Source organism: Lygodium microphyllum, chromosome 20 (assembly GCF_053477565.2).
Source record: "Lygodium microphyllum isolate KBCC chromosome 20, Lygodium_microphyllum_v1.1.10, whole genome shotgun sequence".
NCBI lineage: Eukaryota > Viridiplantae > Streptophyta > Polypodiopsida > Schizaeales > Lygodiaceae > Lygodium > Lygodium microphyllum.
Genome location: NC_141154.1, coordinates 21,251,673 through 21,277,353, shown reverse-complemented (window position 1 = coordinate 21,277,353; position 25,681 = coordinate 21,251,673). Strand labels below are relative to the sequence as shown.

The 25,681-nt window shown below is 43.4% G+C and overlaps 1 pseudogene; it reads left to right on the top strand.

Moving 5' to 3' along the window:
* The first annotated feature begins 670 nt into the window (after positions 1 to 670).
* Positions 671 to 25,681, top strand: part of LOC148018738 (uncharacterized) — a 59,602-nt pseudogene continuing 34,591 nt past the window's right edge.

The window sequence follows — 25,681 nt, the reverse complement described above, 5'->3', positions numbered from 1 at the left end:
CTTTACAATGTAGGTACGAAAATGTATGTGTGTGAGGACAATTTAGAGCTGACCTCAAAGATAGATAAGTTTAGAGCCGACCTCAAAGATAGATAAGTTTAGAGCCGAACTCAAAGAGATAGGTATGAAAATTTAAGAAAAAAGACCTAAAATATATATAGTGGAGTGGTCCCAATATACAATATAGAATCTTTATTAAATTATCATTCCATTACATCGCGGTCAAGATGTCTAGCACTCACGACCAACATGGTGGTGATCATGAGGCTTGGCTCAATCAACGTGTCCCCTGTCCATGCACGCAATGCAAATTGGCCATTCGTCGAAAACGTCATTTGTCCATAGAGCATGTGCAACGGTATGGAGAGTTTCGAGTTGAGATAATCGACTAAGCAGTCTTGAATTACGAGATTGCGGTAAGTTCTCTCTCATTACGTACTATATGACATGTAATTGATTTAAGTATAACAGTTTGGGGTTATCTTAGAAGTTAGCTCCTTAACGTCCTTTATAGGGTCAGGGCCATGTCGATACATTGCAGTCCACAGATCTCTTGCGTCCAGTAAGACGGGTTCGTCTGCGCTCTATACAAATGCCTTCTGAGATAACTAACTATCTCATAGAAGGTGATAACTCTCAACCCCCTTCTATGGGTGAGAATACTGGAGACATGGACGATCCTCCTGCTTTTTTGGAGCCGGAGTTAGAGGACATGATCGAATGATTTCTTCCGACGGACTCGGAATCCCAAGATCCTTTAATTGCGGAAGTGCCATTCTATTGTATGATGGGAGTCGGGAATCCCATTTGAAGACACTTCTTACATTGTTGAGCATACAAACAAAGTATGGGTGGAGCCATGCGAGTGTGATAGAGCTATTCAGGTATATTATGATGTGTATGATTCTTTATTCAAAGCCATTAAAATGTGCTATATAGCACTCTAATAACGTGCTTCATTGCAATTTGTAGAACGTTGAAATCTTATATTTTGCCTATCCAAAACACGATGTCTGAGTCTCGTGACGATGCAAGACAAGTGATGCGAAAGCTAGGCATGGGTTATAATTGCATTCATGCTTGCCCCAATGATTATGTTCTCTTTTTTGAATTGTTGGCCACATGTCCCAAGTGTGGTGCGGACAGGTATCGAAATGACTTGCAAGGATAGATTGTTCCGCAAAAGGTTTTGAGGCACTTTCCGCTGATACCGCGTGTTCGTCACATTTTTCGGACCAAGAGTTTTGTGAATTTGACTACATGGCATGCGGAAAATCAATCCACTGATGGTGTACAGCGTACACCAGCTGACTCAAAAGCATGGCATCACATTGATGAGACTTTCCTTGAATTTGCAAAGGAGGTGAGGAATATACGATTTGGTCTTGCCATGGATGGGGTAAATCCTTTTGGTTTACGTTCCACCTCCTATAGTGTATGGCCCGTGGACCTTGTTAACTACAATATACCACCATGGCTTTCCACCAAGAAAGGACACCTTTTTCTCAGCTTGCTTGTGCCTGGACGATACAAAGTCAAGAATATGGATGTCTACCTCTCTCCACTGATTGATGAGCTAAAGGAGTTGTGGGAGGGAATTGTAGTGGAGGACATGAGCAAACATATTGGTAGGCCATCCACAACTATAAGGGCAATTCTTATGTGGACCATGCATGACTTTCCAGGTTATGGAGAATGCTCTAGTAAAGCGTGTTTTTTTATTTTGCTAGTTTTCTTTGAGCGATGTTGGTATTATGACATGCCTCATTGTACATGTGTGTTCTGTAGAGCTAGTCACGTTAGGTTACCATGCATGTTCTCTGTGTGGACCAAGGTTGGATTCTCGTATGTTAAAATCTATGAAGAAGATGGTATTTGAGGGACATTGGGCTGTTTTGCCAGAGGGTAATGTCATGAGAGAAGAATTTCTTGGTTGCCCTCCTGCGAGAATGAACGCACTGAGCTGGTTTGATCGTAGGATGGTGGACCAAGACTCGCTTCCCAGTGGAATGTGATGCTTCTCAATTTTCTATGAGCTGACTTATTGGAAAAAACTGAAGATTAACCACCTTTTAGATCCCATGCACATTTTTAAGAATGTGGGTACCTTGCTATGGGACCATCTCACTAGGCAGCGAGACACACTAGGAGCGAGGATGGATTTGAAAGCAGTAGGAAAGATGGAACCATATTGGCTTGTAAGTGGCGTCGACGGTCGAGTGCAATTGCCGCGCGCTCCTTGGGTTTTGTCTGGCAATGAAGTGCAATTAGTAAAGGAAAACATCAAGTCCTTTCGCACGCTAACTAGCCTAATGCGTTCTCTCAAGATAGCATTCACAAAGGATGACCAACTGACAGGACTCAAATCCCATGATTGGCATAAGATGTGTCAGGTATTGTTGAGTGTTGAAATGACTTGTTTTTTGGCTGTTTTTTGTTGTTTTTGAGAGCTGAATGGTTGATTTTATGAGATGATTGGTTGATTTGGAAGTGGATTGAGAATGTTTTGGATAATATTGATTGTGTTTTGGAAGTTCATGATGTTTGTTAATGGTTCTGTGATGTTCTGATAGGTTCTGAATGGTTCTGTATACCTTCTGTTTTGTTCTGTTTTGGTCTGTTTTGTTCTGATTGTCTTCTGTAAGGAGGGATGGAGTATTGATTGATGAAGGATGAGATATTGTGAAAGTTTATTGAATGTTTTGTGAGAGTTTGGAATGGTTTGAGAATGAGTTATGAGGTTTTGATGACCTTCTGTGACCTTCTGTAGGTCTTCTGTAGAGCTTCTGCTTCTGTTCTGCTTCTGTTCTGTTCTGTACTGTAGCTGTTCTGGTACTGTTCTGTAGACTGTTCTGTATGCTTCTGTAAGTGTTCTGTGGAATGTATGTATGACTTTGGGGAAAGTTTTCTAGCCTTGGAAAGAGGTGAATACAAGTGCAAAGAGCTGAAAGAAGTGGAAGAAGTAGCTGCTAAAGACTCAAGAGAAGACTAGAGTGAAGTGACAGTAGTGAGCTGTGAAGAGACACTGTAGTGGCTCTGGTGACCCTTCATATCAGACATACCTCTTGGGAGGAGTATCCACGACCTAAGAGTGATTATTGAGTGTAATTTGGAGATATTGTAGTGAGGATATGATGTATTATTGATGGAGTGAGAGAGAGAGAGTCAGAGATAGCTAATTCTACTCAAACAGAGTGATCGTATATGAGAGATTGAGAGAGAAGACTATGAAGATATTGAAGATGAATACTATGTGATGTATTTCCATTCAAAGATGGTGTATTCTTTGGTTTCTTTGTTCTATTGATGGATTTTGTGAAGATGTTGAAGAATATGGTTGATTCTATTAAAAACCGTGGGAGATCTACATGATGCTGTATGAAGATTTGTTGTGCCTGGTGTTCTTTTCTTCATTGTGATCATATAAAACATGATAAATAAGCTTGTTGATGTTACAAGATAGATTTTCTTGCAAGAGAATTCCCTTTTCCTTGGTGTTCTTCTCGGGGCTCCATGTTTTTGGTGCGCAGCCGGGGAAACTTGCCATCAACAAGCACCAAAAGAGGCTGAAAATGAAGGAATTGGCATTGCCAAGAAGAGAAGAATTCAATGGATGATTGTAAAGTTCCTTCTTCCACTGAAGAGTTGGAATTCCTCATAATCAAAGCCACTTTCCACAAGAAGTTCATTCCACAATGGCGGAAACACATCACCATCATGATGCATGCTCTATGTGGTGGACAGTTTCCTCTTCCTATTGAAGCAGCAGAAACTTGCATCTTGGTGGCAAACTGTTTGGGAACAAACTGAAGAGCAGAAACAGAGAGAATGAACATCCATGGAAGATTTGGCATTCATTGAGAAGTTTCCAGACAACATCAAGTGGGAGATTTTGAAGAAGCTTCAGGAGTCTTGGTCTGTAGAGGTTCACAGGGACAAGAAGGAAAATAGTTGGAATTTGTTCGTGGATGCTCAATAGCAAGATACATGGGATGCTTGGTGTACTGATAATCTTCTGTTTGTTCAATTAGCAACCCACTGGAAGTTGGTAGACAGAGTGTTTTTCACAACATACACTGTTGAAACCATCAGAAGCTGGCATTACTATGATGATGGTACTACCACAATGCTCAGACGTATGCATTTTGATACCTTCAGAACCGAATACCTTCCCCTGTGTAGTGGCATGAAAGCAGAATTCAGGGACGTTGAAAAGAAAGAAGTAGAAGAAATGTTGGCAAGAGAGTCCTCAAGAGACTGAAGCCTTCTGTTAACCCTCTGTAGAGCACTAACAACATAGTGGAGTCACCCCCCTGATGAATGACGCAATAAAAAGGCAAGCGTTGGAACGAGTCCAGAGGTACGTGAGAAGAGAGAAAGCAAGAATCACAGCCGAGAGCGAGCTCGCAACAGAAGCCGCCTTTGACGCCCTTGCGGAACTCTTTACAGAAGTCCCAATGGCACATCAAGCCCTTCCTCCTCCTGTTGGAGGTCCACTTCCAAGCCAGATCCGTCCTGGAAATATTGATGACAGACCAGCGAATGTAGTCCCATTGCCAGTTTTTAAGGGAGAGTACAATGAAGACCCCGATCTTCATGTAGCAGAGTTTATGGTAGCGTGTGTGGCTAACAATGCCAGAACCCCTGAGCATTGGTTAGCAATATTCCCCGCCACTTTCAAGGGCGCGGCGTTTCAGTGGTATGAGAGACAAGCAGTAGGAACTTTTGGCACATGGGACGACCTGAAGTTGGCCTTCCTCACTAAATTCAGGTGTGAAGGTTTTGAAGAGCGGATGAGAGAGGAATTTATGAACCTAAGTCAGTCCTCTGGAGAAAGAGTAGAAGCCTATGTCTCACGAATGGAATCCATCCTAAAGAGATGGACTAACCATAATCTAGATGATGGCATTCAGAAGGGAGTGTTTCTCAGAGGATTACAACCAGAAGTTCGTAAGTTTGTGGAGCTACAAAGACTAGCCACCCTGCAAGCTGCAACAGAAGGTGCAAGACTGTACGATGAAGTGGAAGCTAGATTAGCAATGAATACAGGAAGAGGAGTCCTACCTCCTCTGGTGCCAGGAATGATGTACCCACCAAATGCAGTCCCAGGTACTGTTCCCTACCCCTACCAACAGATGCCCCCGGTATCACAGTACAGTGCACCAAATCCACAGTGGCCACAATCCATGCCTCAAATGATGGTTCAACCACAACGACAATGGTCCCAACCAATTTCCTCAATGCAAAATCAGCAGCAACAGTGGAACCCTACCAACTGGAGTCAACAGCCAACAGTTCAAACAGGAGCTCTGAATCAGAACCAGAACAGAGACCCCTCTGTACCAGCCCAACCCGTTTATGCAGTAATTACAGAGACTCCTCAAAACCCTCCTGTCAGTACGTCTGGAGGAGAAAGCTTGAAGGATTATTTATCCAACTCAGTTGCAAACATAAAAAAGGAGTTGATGGATGTGATTATAGAACAACTACAGACGTTGAAAGTGAATACCGCAAGCATATCCAACGTTGCAGGAGCAGGAAGAGATGTGATGCGGTCAAATACTTGGTGTGGTAAGTGTCATCAAGCAGGCCATTTAGCCACTGAATGCACACGGAAACCAACCATCCCTGGAGCCTTCTGTTCCTACTGTTTGCGAAAGAATCATACAGAGGACATTTGCTCCCTGAAGGAGATGCATGATAGGAGAAGAAAGGAAGAAGACGCAAGATTTAACTTGTTGGAATCCAAAATGATAACACAAGATATTGGACCTAAGCCTAGAGAGTTTGGTCCTAATTTCGGACCCAGAAGATTTCCCTCTCAAAGTTACAGAGGAAGACAGTCTGTCGGTGGTCAGAGATCAGAAGTGGAATGTTACAGATGTGGAGAAAAGTGACACATCTCACCAAATTGTCCAAATCCTCGAAGGTCAGTGGATTACAAGCCCTTATGCAGTCGTTGCAAAGGAGAAGGCCACACTGCAAAAGACTGTCCAAGCCCAGCCCCAGTGAAAAACACTGCTACTGATAGTCTGGTCAAGGCCCAAGAGCCTACCTCCAATTTGGTAGAATTGGAAGTTGCTGCCATCACGCGTGCAAAGCAGAAGGAACCACCTATCCAGAAAGAAAATAACCCTCCTGCCAGAACAGTTAAGTTCAATCTTCCACCAGAAGAACAGAACAGAACAGAGCCTAACAGTGCCGTACAGAGCCCTACAGTGCCACAGAGAGTTACAGAGACAGTTACAAAGACAGGACCAGAGGTCCAGGATACAGAAGAGGAGGAAGTGCCACAAGTGACAGAAGAAGTTCCTGTAATTCCTCTGATGGAAGAAAGAGGGAAAATGAAAATGGGTGTTGCCCCATTCCCTAATCGATTAGAAAAGCCAGTGGATCCTATTAAGGAATACGATCTGGTCAGAGATCTAGATACCTTTAGACCAAACCTTACATTCCGACAATTATTGATGTTGTCTCCCAGTTGCCGGAAAAGGTTCAAAAGTATACTGACAAAAAGACGTGGTTTAAGGATTGCTCCCTCAACAGTAACAAAGTCCAACAAGGCTCCAGAGCCTGTAAAAGAAGTGGATGTGGCTAACGCTTTCCTAGATCCAGGTACTCCAGAGACTGGCGTATGGATAGAAGGTTGCTTCATCGTAAATGCACTGATTGATGGTGGTTCATCAGTGAACATTATGACGGATGTGACAATGAAGGATCTAGGTCTACAAGGTGTGCAACCCACCCAATGGCTCATCAGATTGGCGGATCAGAGTAGAATCAAGCCTTTGGGCATTCTTCCATATGTGAAGACTACAGTGGCTGGAAAAGATTATTGGCTGACCTATTTGGTGGTGAAGCCAAACTCTTATGGCACATCCTATCCTCTGTTACTGGGCAGACCATGGCTTTTGGAAGCAATGGATCCACCTCCTTGGAATTATCTTCTGACTCCCCTAATGAGGTTGCGGATGGAACATCAGCAGACGAAGATGCTGTCAAACAGATCCTTCCCAAGAAAATAGTGGCACATTCTTTAACAGTGGATACTGTAAGACGACTTCCAAAAGATGCAAAGCCATTATCAATGGGTGAATACTTCCTGCCTGAATCAGAAATGACTTCGGAAATCACTTCTGACAGTGAGATAGAAGCATGGATGTACTGCTCTCCCTGTTACATGGTCACAGCAGAAGTAGACGCAGAAGCAGACGCAGAGACAGAGACAGAGGCAGGAGAGGAAACAGAGAATCTGTTCTTCTATTACAGAGCTCCTACAGAAGCAGAAGCAGAAGCAGAAGCAGAGACAGAAGCAGACGCAGAGACAGAGACAGAGACAGAAGAGGATGGATATGATATGGACGAAGAAGATTATGAAAGTGAGCGAGAAGAATCTATCCCACCTGAAGAGGATACATTTGAGGAAGAAGTTCCAGAAGCATCAGAAGCCGACGAGCTCATGCTATGGGACAGAATGGCGATGGTACCATTTGGTCTGGTAAATGGATCTTCTCATATGCAAAACCTTTATAAGACATGGATTAAGAAGAACAAGCCATCTTTCAAGTGTGGCTCCTGCCGTCCTAACCTATCCTTGCCAAAGAAAGATGATGATGATGCACCGTGCCAACAAGCACCAATCCAACTAACCCAACAGGCATCAGAGGGTCCCTGTTATGTGACATTCCTGGATGTATCATCAGAAGATAAGTCTTCAAGCCAAGAGGTAATTACTCTTGAAACCAAACCCGAAACAGCTTTAATCCCATTCCAATATCTTAAAGAGCAACCCAAGTCTCCACCAAAAGAAGAAATTGGTGCTAGTGGGACATCAGAAGAGGATACCATTCCCTTGAAGGAGTTGGATCTCTACCCAGAAGCAGCCCGCGGGACCTTCATCCGTGAAGTAGAAGGTGAAAGGCAGTTAACCTTTGTGGATACTGAAGGCACTGAACGCCACTTGAAGGTGGGTAGCAGTCTCCCAAAAGAGGAGTTGTCAACCTTGTACAACTTGTTGAAAGAAAATTTGGACGTGTTTGCATGGTCTTACAAAGACCAAAAGGGGATTGATCCCACAATATGTCAACATCATATTGACTTGGAGCCTGATGCCAAGCCAGTACGGCAACGACAGAGGCGAATGAATCCGAATTATTCCACATTGGTGAAAGCGGAGCTGCTGAAGCTTCTGGAAGCCAAGTTCATTTATCCAGTGGCAAATAGTGAATGGGTTTCACCCATCGTGGTTGTACCCAAGAAGAATGGCAAATTGCGAATATGTGTGAATTTTCGAAAGCTTAATTCCAAAACAAAGAAGGATCATTTTCCAATCCCTTTCACAGACCAACTGTTGGACACAGTAGCAGGACATGAACTTTATTCTCTTCTGGATGGATTCAGCGGATACAACCAAGTCCAAATCGCAGAAGAAGACCAATCCAAAACAACCTTCACCACAGAATGGGGGACCTACGCTTACCGAGTGATGCCATTTGGGCTCTGCAATGCCCCTGCTACTTTTCAACGAGTCATGATGGCCGCATTTCAAAATCATCTGCATGACTTTATCGAGGTATATTTGGATGACTTCTGTGTCTATAGTTTGATCAGTGAACACTGGGGACATTTGGAACAATGTTTTGACCGATGCCGGGAGTATGGGATTTCCCTCAACCCCGACAAATGCATCTTTGGGGTCTCTTCTGGAGTCCTGTTGGGCCACATTGTCTCTGCACAAGGGATATCAACAGACCCTGCAAAGATTGAAAAGATCGCCGCTCTGACAGCACCCACCAACCTCAAACAGTTGAGGGGATTCCTAGGCCATGTGGGTTACTACAGAAGGTTCATAGCCCATTTTGCGACAAAGGAAACCTCCTTGCACAAGCTCCTGAGGAAAGATGCAGAGTTTACTTGGACAGAAGAATGTGACAAAGCCTTCCACACTCTGAAGCAGTGTCTGATTGAGGCACCCATTCTGCAACCTCCTGATTGGACGAAAGAGTTCCACGTACACACTGATGCATCAATTGAAGGCTTAGGTGCTGTCCTCTGCCAAAAGGGCTCCTCAAAGTTGGATCAACCGATCTATTATGCAAGCCAAAAAGTCACTGATAGGGAACGAAACTATACAGTGACAGAGCTGGAGTGCTTGGCAATGGTGTTTGCCCTAGAGAAGTTTCGCCATTACCTCCTATCCACCCACTTTAAATTTTATGTGGATCATGAGGCCCTGTCCTTCTTGATGAACAAAGCAGATGTGAAAGGACGAATGATGAGATGGCTCCTTTTATTCCAGGAGTTCGACTTTGAGGTGATTACTAAGCCCGGTCGTTCCCATGTTCTGGCTGATCATCTGTCGCGTATCCCACAAACTGCAGACGAGGAGCAGGATGATCCAGACCTCCCTGATGCTTCCCTATTCTTGGTAGAAACTGTTACTCCTTGGTATGCAGACATTGCCAATCTGCTAGCAACCCAACAGTACCCTCCGGGTATTTCTAGTCGGGAAAGGAAGAAGCTCATGCTAGAATCAGCCCCCTACACCCTGCTCGGCGGTGCACTGTACAAGAAGGGCAAAGATGAAGTGCTCCGAAGATGTGTTGCCGGGGATGAGATTGGGATTGTTCTGAAGGCTTGCCACGACGAGCCATGTGGAGGTCACTTTGCAGGAGAAGCTACAGCCAGGAAGGCTCTGCTAGCAGGATATTGGTGGCCTACCATTCACAAAGATTCCTATGATTACTGTAAAAGATGTGATGCTTGTCAAAGAATGGGAAAACCCACCAAGACAAGTGCCATGCCATTGCAACCTATCCTTCCGTTGAAGCCGTTTGAGAAGTGGGGCATTGACTTCGTAGGTCCAATCGATCCTCCTACCAGAAGGAAACAGAACCGATACATCCTCGTATGTACGGATTATGTCACAAAGTGGTGTGAAGCTAAAGCCCTAAAGCGGGACGATGGTAACAGCGTGGCCCTGTTCATGTACGAGAATATCATCACCCGTTTTGGCAGTCCCTTAGAGCTTGTAAGTGACAGAGGCACTCATTTCCTCAACAAAGTCATGGAAGAGTTGACAGAGTTGTATAAGATCCGCCATCGCAAGTCCACTCCTTATTACCCCAGAGCCAACGGCCAAGTCGAAGTCACGAATCGCATCCTCTGCTCGATTCTGACAAGAACAATTGCCGCACATCGTCGTGATTGGGACGATCGACTTACAGAGGCCCTCTGGGCGTACAGAACCTCCCATAAAGTAGCAACAGGACAAACACCCTTCCAGTTGGTGTATGGTACAGAAGCAGTTTTTCCTGTTGAACTGGAACTACCCTCTTTGAGAGTGGCGATCAAAGAGCGTTTGGGGGATGACGATTCACTGCAACGCCGTCTCCTGCACCTGGAATGTTTGGACGAAATTCGTCGGATGGCTCTACAGTGCATGGAAGCCACGCAAGCTCGACGTAAGGCTTACCATGACAGCTTCATCAAGCACAAGGAGTTCAAAGAAGGTGATTTGGTCCTAGCCTATGATTCACGCTTTGGCAAGTTTCCTGGCAAGCTCCAACAGCAGTGGATGGGCCCCTATAAGGTACTTGCCGTCAACCCTAATGGTTCTGTCCAAGTGCAGACCGTTGACGCCTCTGATGATCCCTTTCTGATCAATGGATATCGCCTCAAGAAGTACTTTCCTCCTTGGGGATCTTGACAATTACGGACACTTGATCTTTTCCCTCGTTGGCGCGGCACTGTACTTCTTATGATGATACTTCTGTTAGCCGTTCTTCAATCACTCCTGATGAAGTGGACGCAACCCTCTGTCCCCTCACACCCCCCTTCTAGCCTTGATCTCTTATCCTCTATTTTCCACCAGCGACAGTGGCAAGGTGGGTTCTGACAAATGGTCTCTCTACCATTCCCTTGCTCAATATTTTAAAAAAAAGAAAAAAAAACATATCGGTTATGGGAGAAAAGGACTTAGGTCCCTGTCATGCCGACCTATTCTTCGAGAAAAGGTGGAAACACCCTCGGGAATAGGGAAAAAAAAAAGAAAAAAAAGAAAAAAAAACAAATAAAAAAATCTGTTATGAGAGAAAAGGAAGCAATTCCCTGTCATAGCGGGCCTCGTTCCAAGAAAAGGTGGTAAACACCCTTGGGCGAGAAGCTGGCTGTGGAAAAGGTGGTAACACCCAGCAGTCCCGAAAGCGGATTCATTAATTGATATCCCTAGGATCCAATTCCGACGCTGCCTCCCTTGGTACGCTGTGTCCTGGGTCTCTTTGCAAAGTGACTAACTGTCCTCTAGCATATGACATGTCCTATTCAACACAATATTCGATTTGATGGCTACCTCCCTGGGTACGCCCCTCTTCAACAACTGATGACACGATCTTCATCGACAACCCCATGAGTGATGTGAGCTTTCATCCTAACCGGATGGGGAAGTGAGTATGGTTGCCCTCTATATCTATCAACAACGAGTGAGACAGAGGGTGGGGCGAGAGACCAGTCTTTTCCCTTCAAATCGAATGAGAGGTGAGAAGTGTGAATGAAGTGTTGCACGCACGGGATGGGCCTCTCAAAGCACAACGCACAATTTGTTTCTGTGCACTGCACCATAAGGCTCCCTGGTCTTCCTTCTCGCACCGTATGCCGGCACAAGGCGGGATGCACTGTTGCACCATCAAATGCGCACAAGGCATACAACCTTTGCACAAGTGACCGTGAGGATTACATCAATGGGTTTTAGGAAAAGGCTGCCCTTCTGTATCTATCCACAGAGCGTGAGACAGAGGGTGGGTTGAGTTTGACTGGAGTTTCTTCAATCAATTACCGAGAGGTGAGATTGAGGGACGTTACGACACTTGGAGTCAGGTATGTTCCACTTTCCCTATGCACCCACGGGATGGGTCTTTGCCATAATCACAAGACACATCACCCTATTTTGTACACTGCACTGTAAGGCTCCCTTGCCTTCCTCCTTGCACCTATGCCAGACGGGTTGGACGCACTAATGCACCATCAACTGTGCACCCTGGCATACTCCTTCTGCACCATTCCCCCCTTGTCGATTCCTCAACCGGGTATGCGATATGGGTTTTAATTATTCTTCTGCGAGTGATATTAGTCATGGGGCGAATGACTGTTCTTTCATTCCAATTGAGTGACTGTGAGTTGAGTGCAATATCCCTCATCATCGACAAATCTCCTGCGATTCCTTCTATCAGCTACCTCCCTGGGTGCTGCGGCGTGGTCCCTGCCATGACGAACGTGTGCCGAGAAGATGCCTTGGTCCCTCCAGCGCCGCCAACAACACTGGACGTGCCATCGACACTCAACCTTGATTCTTGACGAAACGGGCCAAGTTTATCTAACCCTACACTTTGGTTTCTTCATGCCGATCATGTTTTAAGTGTGGGGAAGTTAGTGGATGGTCTGTGGCGTGGTTCGGTTAACCCTATCCGTTAAGGTCTTAAGTGTGGGGACGCGTCCCTGCGCGTCTATGTTGCATACCCTTCTGCATATGCCTTATTCTGCTCATGCATGAATGCCTTGCCTTGCTTTTACCCTCCTGGGGACCCTTCCCACCCACCCGGTTATGTTCCACCCATCCTTGGGGCTATTTCCTTGCAGTTTTCCTTCATTCCTTGATTTTGAGGTCCTGCCATGTGAATGCACCCTACGTTCACTAAAATCCAAATCCAACCTTATAACCCTGTTCCCCCCATTGAACTGATCATTTTTCCTTTTTACCTACCCCTGTTCCGGTGCACGGTTTTCGAGTTATTAATTTTTGAAACATTTTGCGCAATTTCGCCGGTTTTCCATGTGAACGCGCTTTTCTTGCTTCCGAATCATGCTCTGACATCATAGCCCTGACCAACGCTTTTTCCCTGATATTTTTCCTTTTTATTCCGCATCATTCCGATACACGGTTTGTCCGTTATTAATTTTCCGGGTTTTCACGACTTTTTCGTGTGTATTTTTGACATTTTTCCATGTGAACCTGCCCTATTTGCATCGGAATTTCAATTTGATTCGACAGCCGTGTCCCCTGTGCCTTCCCCTACCTTTTTCCTTTTTCCTCCACCCTTTTTCGACTTTCGGATTTTTACTTATTAATTTTTAAATGACTTTTAGGGAGAATTTTTAGAGTTTTTTGCATGTGAACCCCTCCTACTTCCGTCAGAACTGTGGTTTAACGTGATAACCCTGTGCCACTCCTTCCTGCGGACATTTTTCCTTCCTACTGCATGTCATTCCGGTGAATGGTTTGTCAGATATTAATTTCCGATCCCATTTTCGGGTTTGTTTTTTGGGTTTTTCCCATGTGAACGTGTCTTATCTCAGTCGGAATTATGTTTTGACGTGATAGGATTGTCGGGCACATCTTTTTGCACAGTTTTCCTTTTTTCTGCACTTCATTCCGATGCACGGATCTTTCGATATTAAATTTTAAATTGCGTTTTTGATTTGTTTTTTGTGTTTTTGCACGTGACCGCCCTTTACCCCTCCCGGAACCCCCGTCCCGTATTTTTCTTGTTTCCCCCCTGTCGTCCTGCCCACTTTTTGTTTTTACGATATTTCGTTTTGACGTCCGGATTGGGAGTTATTAATTTTTCTTTATTTTTTTATTTTTCTCGCGCTCGTTTTACGCGTGAACGCGCCCTTTTTCGATTTTACGAATCTCCACGCGCCTCGGTCGTGTCCGCGAAACCCGTACCGTCTTTCCCGCACCATTTCAATTCCGTCACGGCAAATTTTTTTACCCCGTCCCGCGCATGTGCGCGGGACGGGGGTACCTACCCTTGTCCCCACCCTGCCCACCCCCTGTCCCTACCCTTCCCCCCCACCTGCCCACCCCATGGCCCCCCCCAAGGGCCCCCCCACCCTTCCCCCCCAACTGCCCTTCCCCCACTCGTTCTCTCTCTCTTTCTTTTCCTTCTTCTCTCTCCACTCCTCCTCCCCCCACTCCCCCGTCCTGCCTCCCCCCGCAGCCCTTCTTCTCCCTCTCCTCCTTCTCTTCCCCCCACTCCTTCTCCTCCCCCCACTCCTTCTTCCTCCACCACCTCCTCCCTCCTCCTTGCGCCTTCCAGCCCCCCCCACCCTCGCCGTCGCCGCCTTCCAGCCCCGCCACCCCCGCCGTCGCCGCCTTCCAGCCCCCCCACCCTCGCCGTCGCTGCCTTCCAGCCCCCCCCAGCCCCACCCGCCGCCTTCTTTCTTACCCCCGCCGCCCCCCAGCGAGTCCTCCCTCGCTTCTCCACACCTCCGCCGTCCCTCCCAGCGTCTCTTCCTTCTCCACCTCCCCCCCCGCGCCTCACTTCTCCTCCCCAGCCCCGCAGCGCCTCCTCCCTCCCTCTTGCCAGCCGCGTGGACCGCCGTTCGCCGCCGTTGTTGCCGCGTGGACCGCCGCCAGCCGCCGCTGCCGCCGACGTACCTCTCCCTCCTCCACCAACACCACCTCCTCCTCCTCCTGCCCTGTCTCAACTATACTAAGGTTAGACTCTAACCTTAGTTTAAGTCACACTAACCTAAGTTAGATTAAACACTAACCTAAGTCAACCTTTAACCTACCTTAGGTTAATAACTAACTTAACTAGACTTAGGTTAAAAACTAACTTAACTAGGGTTAGGTTCAACACTAACCTCACTCGGGTTAGGTTAACCCTAACCTAATTGTAGTTAGTCAACTAACCTACCTCAGGTTAGCCTCCCCCCCACTAACTAACCCTAGGTTAGTTAGTCTCACCTAGGTTAGTTAGAACTTACCTAGACTAACTTAACTAACCTAGCCTGACCCCAAACTAACCTAATTGACTTAGTCTAACCTAGACTAACCCAGACTAACCTAATCAACCTTGACTTACCTGACTAAACTTAGGTAGACTAACTTGACTTATCCTCCTAAATTGACTTAATTGACTTATGTGATTAATGTGATTTAGGTGACTTAATTAATAACTACATTAATTTTTCCATTAAAAAATTTCAGAAAAATTTCTAAAAATTCCTTTTGACTTTTGTCAATTTTTGAACATTTGTCTGCTGGGAATTGCCTACCCTATAATTTCTGAAAATTCCACATTTCCTAAATTTACCCCTAAAATTGCCAATAAATATAGAAAATTCATTTAAAAAATTCTAAAAAATTGTAAAAAATTTCTAACAACATTCTAAAAAATTCCCCTCACCTCCCTTCATCATTTTCCATTTATTCAACCATAAATAATCATAATTAAAAATTTAAAAAATAATAAAAAATATAAAAATAAATAAAAACAACACCAACACCAACCAAATTAACACATCTGCTAAGGTGTTGTCATTGTTGTTTCACCAGTGTTCTTTACTTTTCCTTTACTGGAACTCTTCCGTGCGCATTCCTGCATTACATACACACCCCTTCCAGGTATTTATTTTATGTGCTTTATTTATTTATTTTCCCCCTTAATCACAATTAATTGTTAAAATGAATCCTTTAATTCACCCACAGTTTCCATGCGCATTCGCACTAAACACACATTTTTTTAAAATTAAATTAAAATAAACCAGCCGTTCACTTAGCACGCGCTACGTGCGCAAGAGGCACTTTAAATTTTTAAATTAAAATCAACCCGCCGTCACATGAGCACGCGCTGGCAAAAAAGCGCTCCACATCACCTTAAATTATAATCAATGAATTGCATTTAGAGACCCAGTCGGGAATCGAAGTCCGGGAATCGAATAACTGCACCGTTTAACCTAATAATTGGTAATTAAATTTATAATAAGGAATCGCCGTTTTCTTATTAAGGTTTATCACCTAATAAAAATTCAACCCTTTTTAATAATTGATTAAAATCAACCCTTCATTAAATTAATTCCCCCCTCACTGCACTTAATTCCCTTTTTTAATGAAGCGTTTCGTGGGATGGGTCTACGCAGTTCTTAGTGTTATTTTCCATGGTCCAGTCTTGGTTCTATCACAGATGTCGTATTGATATGTGTCGGATATGGTATGGTTTTGGTTTCCTGTCTTAGTTACGGTTACGGGTACGGTATGCAGTTTTTTTTTTCTTTTATTGCCTGATACGGGGTTCAGGGTGTTTGTCTGATGCATCGCATGAAGCTTTCGGTCGCATTTGTCTCAAGGTCATGTCAAAATTTTTCTAGAATGTGGTTTGCTTGGGGTTAGTAGGTCGTGTCACGTTTTGATTGGTAATTCTCTTATCCTTGGTTTTTGTCTGTTGCTTTGCAGGCATTCTCTTTGATTGTCTGTGTTTGTGGTGTGTGTGTAACCATCTGAATGGCGCCTTCTCATGCTCCTCCCCCTATCCAGTACGTCCCATTAGTTAGTAGGGATTACTCGTCCCTACTTACTTTTGAGCCTCTCACGAAGGTAGGACTTGCTGCTTTTGTGGCCACTCCTTTTCCATTACTTCCAGAGGATCCGTCCGTATGTGATGAGTTCCTGGCCTCTTACAGCAAGAAGACAGGCGTAGTCCAAGGCATGTCTATGACATTGACGTCTCGAGGCTTAGGGAAGGCTCTGTCTTTACCCTCCAAAGGAGAACCTTTTGTGACCACTCGTCAGCTCTTCTCTAATGAAGAGATTCTCAAACTGTTGCAGAAGCAGACAAGGGAAGTCCTTGATGTTAAGAAAGTGATAAACTCTTCAGGAGTTTCGTTTTCTATGATCACTGATCCCGTATGGAAGACAATGTGTCAGTTCCTTCAGGACAGGTTCATGCCTACCAAAACGCCATCCCACTATTTGTCCAAAGAGCTTTTCACAGCTTCCAGGATGGTGCTGAAAGGAGTTGCTATTGATTGGAGCACATACCTCCTTACTAAAATGGATCAGCATTTTGTTAAAGTCACGAGGGGTAATGTTACCAATGTTACCTATGGATCATATTTGTCTGCCTTCTTGACCTATTCAGGTTTACAGAAGACTGTACCTCCACCTCCTCCATCAGATCCAGTACCTCCTCCTCCACCTTCAGAAGAGTCAGCACCTATTGACATTGAGGATGATGATTCTCCGTCTCCCCTGGTCATACAGCGCAAACGCTTGAAGAGGGTAGCGGACAAAGCCCCTGCTGTACTTCCCTCAGTGTCTATCCCTGCTACTTCTGGCAGTGAACTCCCTGGGTATCTCACTTGCAATAATCTGTTCCGAGCACATAGAGAAGGATCCTTGGAGATCTCAGTTCCCTCCCTGAACAGTCTCGTCTCAGGAGATGCCATTCCTTTCCTCTGCAAGGATATTCAAAGTTCCATTGAGTTGTCAGTGACAGCATGTGTTCAACAGCTGTATGCATCTTTCTATGAGGAGCTCATGCAGTCCAAAGACCAGTTGCATAAGGCAACATCTGAGTTAGCATCTGCTAAGGATACCCTAGCAGATCTATTTAAGCAAATGGAACAGCAAACCCAACTGGTTGCCACTCAAAGCGATGAGATTTCTTCATTAAAGTTCCAGTTATTCGAGGCTCAATCACAGGTTACTAGCCTTTCAGCAGAGAAGGAGAGGATGTCCAGCGAAGCGAAAGAATTCCAAGTTCTTTTAGATGACAAGCTTTCAGCTTTACAGATGGCTAATGACACAGTGGCCAACCAAGCCTCCCAAATCCAGCAGTTGCAAGATCAGCTTGCAAAGTCCCGCTCTGTTCCTCCAAGCCCTCCTGTTTCATTAATTCCTTCTCTTTCACAGCAGGACTTGGCTGCCCTACAGAGACAGGCTACTTTGTGCCCTCTATTCCAAGACAAAGTGGAAAGATTGCAGTCCCGAATGGACTTGTTATGGTCTACCTTTGAGCAGTTTCAGGACTGTGTCTTACCAAACCATTCTTTCTTTGTCCACTACCACTTGCAGAAGTTGGTCTTCTATATGAAGCTTTCCACGATGGATTTACCTTTTCCAGAGGATGGCTGGAGTGGGGCTTGGTCTGCTGAGTTGTTGACAGAGGTAGTTAGAATGCTCTTTGAAGATTCTGTCACGCCAGACACCATGTTGATGTCATACATATATCTCCGAGGAGATTTGTTAATCCCAGATGAGGTAGATATGGCATGGTATGTGGGGGATGTGGTCTTACAGGCTGTTCTATATGTCAATCATTTGGAGTTGCGCATAGCTGATATGTTTCAGAGTTATTCCTCCAAAGTGGCTGATTGTCAGGATAATTCGTGGCATCCCATGATTGATTCGGTGGTCCTAAATCAAAGACAAAACACAGCTCCTACCTTTAACCAGAGTACTAACCAATTGAGGATGGATCTCTTAACCTATCTTTCCAAACATAATCCATTTGATGCTATCTTCTTTGATGCCTATCATAGACGATCTCTCTTAGGACCTTCTGTTCCTACCCTCCTCTATTACCAACAATTGGCTCACCGCTCTGCTATATATATTTCCCTTTGTCACACTAACTCCACAGTAATTTTACAACTTCTTTTCCAACCTTCATCTTTCCCTCAAATTTCTATTTTCACTTACTGTTCCTTTATTGAGGATAGGGTATTTTCCCATTCTCCACCCTGTCCTTCACCCCTTATAAATGTACCCTCTACATTTCCTATTTATCAGTTAACACCGTTCCTTAGTGATTCCTTACAAATTTCTGCCACTCCTTCTTTAACCTTTTCTTCCTTTTATGATTTTTCCTATCCTTCCCTACATCCACTTTCCCTTATTCCACTACCCTCTCCTAACACTTCCATATCTCAACCACCTCAGTTGGTTAGTGACTGTGACGGTTTTGATACTCAGATTTCCAGACGAAGGGGATGGAGTTCGGATGATTGCCTTACAGGACCGCAGATTAATTGGCCAGTAATTCCAGGGGAATGGACAGCTTCAAGTCAAGCTTATCAAAACTATGTTCATTTTGCCCAACAATATTCACAGTCTGCAGATCCCTCAGTGAGATTAACTGCTCACTTTGCTTGGTACCTGGCGTATATGCATAGGCACTCTCATACTGATTCAAAGCCTATTCCAAAACTATGCATGAATGTCAATGTTAGCATTGATTCTCAACAGCTGGAGATACTGTATTTTCATGCCCTCTGTTTGCCTAGCAGATACTTGGTCCTGTTGGAAAGGATGTGCTGTCTCCAATTTTTTCAAAATCCTCCTAAAAACTTTGTAGATGAATCCTTATCTATGGATCGATTCCGACAACATCAATCTTTTAAGAGGGATCATCTTCATTGATACCTTTCCAATGTATACTGGAAGCTTTTTAATGCCAAACTCTCTTTTTGAGGAAGTCATTCAGATGGTTGTGTTGTGTATTAGTGTTTGTGTTGTGAGTTCATTTATGTCAAACGAACGTGGTGGTTTCCTATTGGATTTCGTGTACGAGCTATGTTTTGGAGATTTGTCGAGATGGGGTCGTGGTTGGAGAGTTGAAGCTGATGCAGATAAAGAAGCAGCAAACTATTATATCCTTTACAAATTTGTGCTGATTTTTAGTTTGATAAGAGGTGTTAATTTCAAAAGAGTTTTCATTTCTTTGTATTTTTATATCAGAAACAGGTTATAAAATGGGGTCGTGGTGGGTGGATTCTTTTTGAAAAGATATTGAAGATCACAGTGAAGCTTTTTCTTGAACTTGTATTCCCTTTTTCCTGGGTCGCGAGGACGCTTCCTTATTAAGTGTGGGGATATGTTGAGTGTTGAAATGACTTGTTTTTTGGCTGTTTTTTGTTGTTTTTGAGAGCTGAATGGTTGATTTTATGAGATGATTGGTTGATTTGGAAGTGGATTGAGAATGTTTTGGATAATATTGATTGTGTTTTGGAAGTTCATGATGTTTGTTAATGGTTCTGTGATATTCTGATAGGTTCTGAATGGTTCTGTATACCTTCTGTTTTGTTCTGTTTTGGTCTGTTTTGTTCTGATTGTCTTCTGTAAGGAGGGATGGAGTATTGATTGATGAAGAATGAGATATTGTGAAAGTTTATTGAATGTTTTGTGAGAGTTTGGAATGGTTTGAGAATGAGTTATGAGGTTTTGATGACCTTCTGTGACCTTCTGTAGGTCTTCTGTAGAGCTTCTGCTTCTGTTCTGCTTCTGTTCTGTTCTGTACTGTAGTTGTTCTGGTACTCTTCTGTAGACTGTTCTGTATGCTTCTGTAAGTGTTCTGTGGAATGTATGTATGACTTTGGGGAAAGTTTTCTAGCCTTGGAAAGAGGTGAATACAAGTGCAAAGAGCTGAAAGAAGTGGAAGAAGTAGCTGCTAAAGACTCAAGAGAAGACTAGAGTGAAGTGACAGTAGTGAGCTGTGAAGAGACACTGTAGTGGCTCTGGTGACCCTTCATATCAGACATACCCCTTGGGAGGAGTATCCACGACCTAAGAGTGATTATTGAGTGTAATTTGGAGAGATTGTAGTGAGGATATGATGTATTATTGATGGAGTGAGAGAGAGAGAGTCAGAGATAGCTAATTCTACTCAAACAGAGTGATCGTATATGAGAGATTCAGAGAGAAGACTATGAAGATATTGAAGATGAATACTATGTGATGTATTTCCATTCAAAGATGGTGTATTCTTTGGTTTCTTTGTTCTATTGATGGATTTTGTGAAGATGTTGAAGAATATGGTTGATTCTATTAAAAATCGTGGGAGATCTACATGATGCTGTATGAAGATTTGTTGTGCCTGGTGTTCTTTTCTTCATTGTGATCATATACAACATGATAAACAAGCTTGTTGATGTTACAAGATAGATTTTCTTGCAAGAGAATTCCCTTTTCCTTGGTGTTCTTCTCGGGGCTCCAGGTATGTACGATATGAGCGCTACTTAAGGAGGATGATCGTTTGAATGGAGATGTCCTAGTGTGAAATGGAATAGAGAAGAAGATGGATGCATCCATGCAGTCCAAGGTGAACCGATTTTTTATGCTGCATAGCGCTACGATGGAGAAGTGGCTGCAACGGTATGAGGATGCTCGCGCTTAGCGAGAGTCTGCAAGATTTGACTTTCGACGGAGTCACGACAACGGCCCATTCGATATCCGAAGGGCTTAGAGGAGATTGGTGATATACATGGGAACATGAGAGGAGTGTTTTGTGAGGATTATGGGTTGATTTTAACTCTATTCAGTAATGAGGAAAATAGAGCACAAGCTGTGTTATAAAAAAACATGATGGGGAGACTTCTTGAGTTGATGTGTTAAACACACACCATATATGCAAAAGAAAGCTCATTCAAGAACACAAGAAGAGAGATGGATGCCAAAAAAAATTCTTACTATCTTATCCTTTTCTCACACTTAATACAATATACACAAAGTATCAATAAGATATAACATAAAGAAAAGTAACATATTAGGTCAAATAGTACATTATTTATTATACTAATCAACTAGCACTATATTTATGCCAATTGTAGGTAGGTGCAAGAAACCAAATATAATAAGTGATAAGTTAGTGGCCATGTGAGGATCATAATGACCATCAATATGCTAAGTATAGATTTGCCTATCCATCTAACTAGGTGATCCATCATCAATATTCGTAGGTGTTGAGCTTGCCATCTCAACACTTCCCCTCAGGCATAGTTGTATCTTTGGAACTTCGAGTAAGCTTTGAAATTTTTGACCTCCCTACACCCAATGCCTTGGTGAAGATGGTAACTATCTAATCATGTGTACCTACATATACAAAGTAAGTCAATTTCTATTGCAAGTATATTTTCTCTCACAAAATGGTAATGCACGTCAATGTGTTTTATCCTAGCATGGAACATCGGGTTCCTAGCTAACTATATACTACTCATATTGTCCCATTGAATGACAATTGGATTATTTCCTTGCACATCCAAAACACCCAATATTTTTTGCAACCATACCACCTCACATGTTGACATATCAACACCTTATACTCGATAAAGAAACTACAGGCTACTTTTTACTACTTCATGTTATTGTTGCACTACCAAGGGAAAACAAGAATCCACTGGTAGTTCTTGTGTCAGAAAAATTTGTATTTGTTATAGATACACCATTTTCAAGCACTCTTGGTGCATTGCAAGCTCATGCATTGTTTGGGTGCATTTACAAGCTATAGACTTGTTTTCTCAGGAAGAACCTTCATTCCTTCACACATGCATTTCTTTGGAGGACTTAGCTACGACACTTCTCTCTTATATTTTTTCATAAAAATTTGATGTGTTCTACACCAGTCTTCTCACTTCTCATAACCGAGAGACTCTCACTTAGGAGGAGCTAGTTTTATTGGTGCTAGAGTAGGATGCATATCATAGTAAGCCAGATTCTCCATTGTTGTTCATCATCTTCCTTGGCCCTTAGTTCTGCTTTTAGCACATTGATTTCTTTGTGTTGCAAGGCCACCTGGCCAGTCTTTTCTAGTTGGGAGGAATTTTCCACTTTCCTTTCCGTTTCCACCCTCGCCACTTCTACTCTCTCCTCCTCCTGTGCCCATTCCAACTAAGCGTAGAGCTCCTTGACATGCTTGTCCTGGTCTACAGCCTACAGCTCCGTGGTGATAGCCTCTACCTTTGGTTGCCTGGGTCCTTGTTAAGATTTGGCATCTACAGTAGCGGGTCTTTTCACTCGTGTAGTTGGGGTGCCCACACTGGAGGTGGGCATTAAGATATGTGCCTGATTGACTAAGAATGGCACCCATGCCATGAGGTTGCTGGCATCCACTGTGGCAGGGGTACCTGGTATTGCTGTAATGGTTGGCGTAGTGGGCAAGAGGGTAAGTGGGGTCAGGTAGAGTGTGCCTTTGACCTTTCCTTCAGGGACGGGTGGAGGCAAGTCTTCTGCCACTTTGGCATTGCTTCTCGGCCTGTCTTGCTTAGGGAGGCTCATTGCTGCTAGTTTCTCCTGTCTACACTATTGTTCGATGGACATGTATACAGCTTGTGCCATGTCCTCCTCTTCTTTCATTCTAAAATCCTCTTCTTATTTCGTAGCTCTTTTTGACTCAGCCTTGGCTTTAAGTAGGTATGCTTCTTCTTTTCTCTTTATCTCTTCCTCTTGCTTCTTCATACCTCCCCTTCTTTGAATTGAGAAAAATCCTTCCTAGGATTAAAGGGTTAGAGGGTGATGGCCATTCAGCACCTTCGCATTTGAGAGTGTTACCTTCCCAATGAGCTAGGCATACAAATTAGGATTATAATCAAGATTAGCATGGTTGTCCGTGTCGAAAGGGCGAATGCCTACATGCGTAATATAAGTGAGGACATCAAACAAGAAGTCACGAGAGTCCACTTAACTAGCGACATGCAACTCTCATATGTGATGATGCCATCTAAGAATGGATGTCCCTGAATGTGCTCTTCTAGGGGTCAGTTGCGAATAGAAGACAACACCCTATAGGAAGCTGAAGCGACATAGATTGGGTCATATTCAGATGCCTTGATTGCACATTGTTGTTTAGCATTGGTCATTATTTGGTGTCCTACTTTCTCCCATTTCAATCATAGAGAGTGCCATTTCTGTAGGGAGGATTTATGGTCGATAAGTTGTTCCAAATCCGCAATTTCTTGATTTGTGGCCATGGTTGGATTCTTGTTATATGAGATTTTACTTGCATGTTGACATATCAACACCTTATACTCGATAAAGAAACTACAGGTTACTTTTTACTACTTCATGTTATTATTGCACTACCAAGGGAAAATAGGAATCCACTGGTAGTTCTTATGTCAGAAAAATTTGTATTTGCTATAGATACACCATTTTTAAGCACTCTTGGTGCATTGCAAGCTCATGCATTGTTTGGGTGCATTTACAAGCTATAGACCTATTGTGAGGATAGCAATAATGGGTGTAAGGATCAGGTTGCTCTCCTATATTCTCAAATAGATCAGTGTCAATCAAAGGGGATTTGAGTGTGACTGGTGTGTCCTCCCAAAACAATCATTGAGAGGTGAGATTGAGGGACATTCTAACACTTGGCACAATGTTTGTTTTCCTTTTCCTATGCACCCACGGGATGGGTCTCTACCGTCATCATAGGACATGTCATCCTATTCTGTACACTACACCATAAGGATCCCTGCTCTTCCTGCTTGAACCTATGCCAAACAGGGTTGGACATACTTATGCACCCTTAATTGTGTACCTTGGCATACTTCTTGTGTACCATTTCCCTTGTCCATTTCTAAACCCTGTGTATGTTATGGGGTTCTCTCTGAGATTCATCAAGTAATGTATGTTATGGGGCGAGTGACTATTCTTTCCTCCCCACTTGAGTGACAGTGCGTTGAGTGCAATATTCTTCATCATCATTCGAATTCCTACACCTTCATCAGCAAAAGTGCCTCCCTGGGTGCTATTGTGTGGTCCCTACTACATTGAACGTATGCTGTGAAGACATCTTGGTACCTCCTACACAGCTGACTATGACATGGGACACAACGTCAACAGTCAACCGCAATGCTCGATAAACTGGGCTAATTTTCTCTAACCCTACACCTTTTGTCTACAAGTGGCAGTCATGTTTTAATTGTGGGAACATTAACGTGCAATCCAATGACATGTCTTGTATTCATGCAAAGTCATTTCATCCTCCCTAGTAAGGTTTTAAGTATCGGGATGCGTCCGTTGTCGTGATGTTATGACATAGTGTGAAAATATATGGAATGCATCATCATCTGACTTCCCTATTGATCTAGAGAGTCAATGTGATCTGAGCCATTAGTACTAGTGCAAGTTGCATGAATTATACAAAAATACTAGATTTTTGGATAATTTTAGTCTATTTTTTATATTAATTATCATAAAAATCCGAAAATATTAGAAAAAGCTTCTAGATTAGGATGGCATGAAAAAAGCTAGTTGCTTTTTCAGCCAATTAGGGGATTTTCACAAAAATGACAGATTGACAAAATCGCGCGCGTCGCGATCACTGTAAACAGGTTGAAAACTGCAGATTGAACTGACAGAAGAAGGAATGATCTAGGAGATCCGTGTGACCAGATTTCCTAGGGTCTTACCCTCCTTTCGGAGCCAACCGAGCCATCAGATTTGGGTTTCAGACAATAGAGAAAGAGCTAATTTTTCTGATCCAAGTTTTTGGTATACAAAGGAGCTCCAGGAGAACTAATGCCTAGAGATTGCTTTTGAGTAGAGCAAAGATTTGAGGCTCTTTCAATACATATTGTTTCAATTCATTGTGATTTTTTTTTGTCGTGTCTACCACTTGGGTATTCTCTATCTTCTCTTCTATCTCCTATCTCTACTTCCTTGTACTTTTGATCCTCGGTGGATTCGACCTTTCGACAAAAACCCCTCCGACATTGGTGAACCCGACATGAAATGGCACATCACTGTTATGATATGTATATAATGCTCTTGCATAACTCCTTAACTAGTCACTCATACCTTTATTCTCCTAGTTCCAATATAAAAATAAAGGGCAAATTTAAGCCTAAAGGCTATTTTTCAAAGGTTTTGCTGACCATTGGACTAAATTTTTAAACATGAAAACTCAAGAAATAGCCCATATATCTAAAATTTTATAGTTTTGTGCTAGAAATTCATCCCAACATAGCCGAAAAATCATGCATTCTCATAATGTTTGTCCCATTTTCTAAACTCCACCTTTAATGATCAACCAAACATTTTCCAACCTATTTACAAACTGAAAATCATACTGTCGCTTATTTTTTAACCTACCTAAAACTCCTTACTTACCCACTCTAGTATATA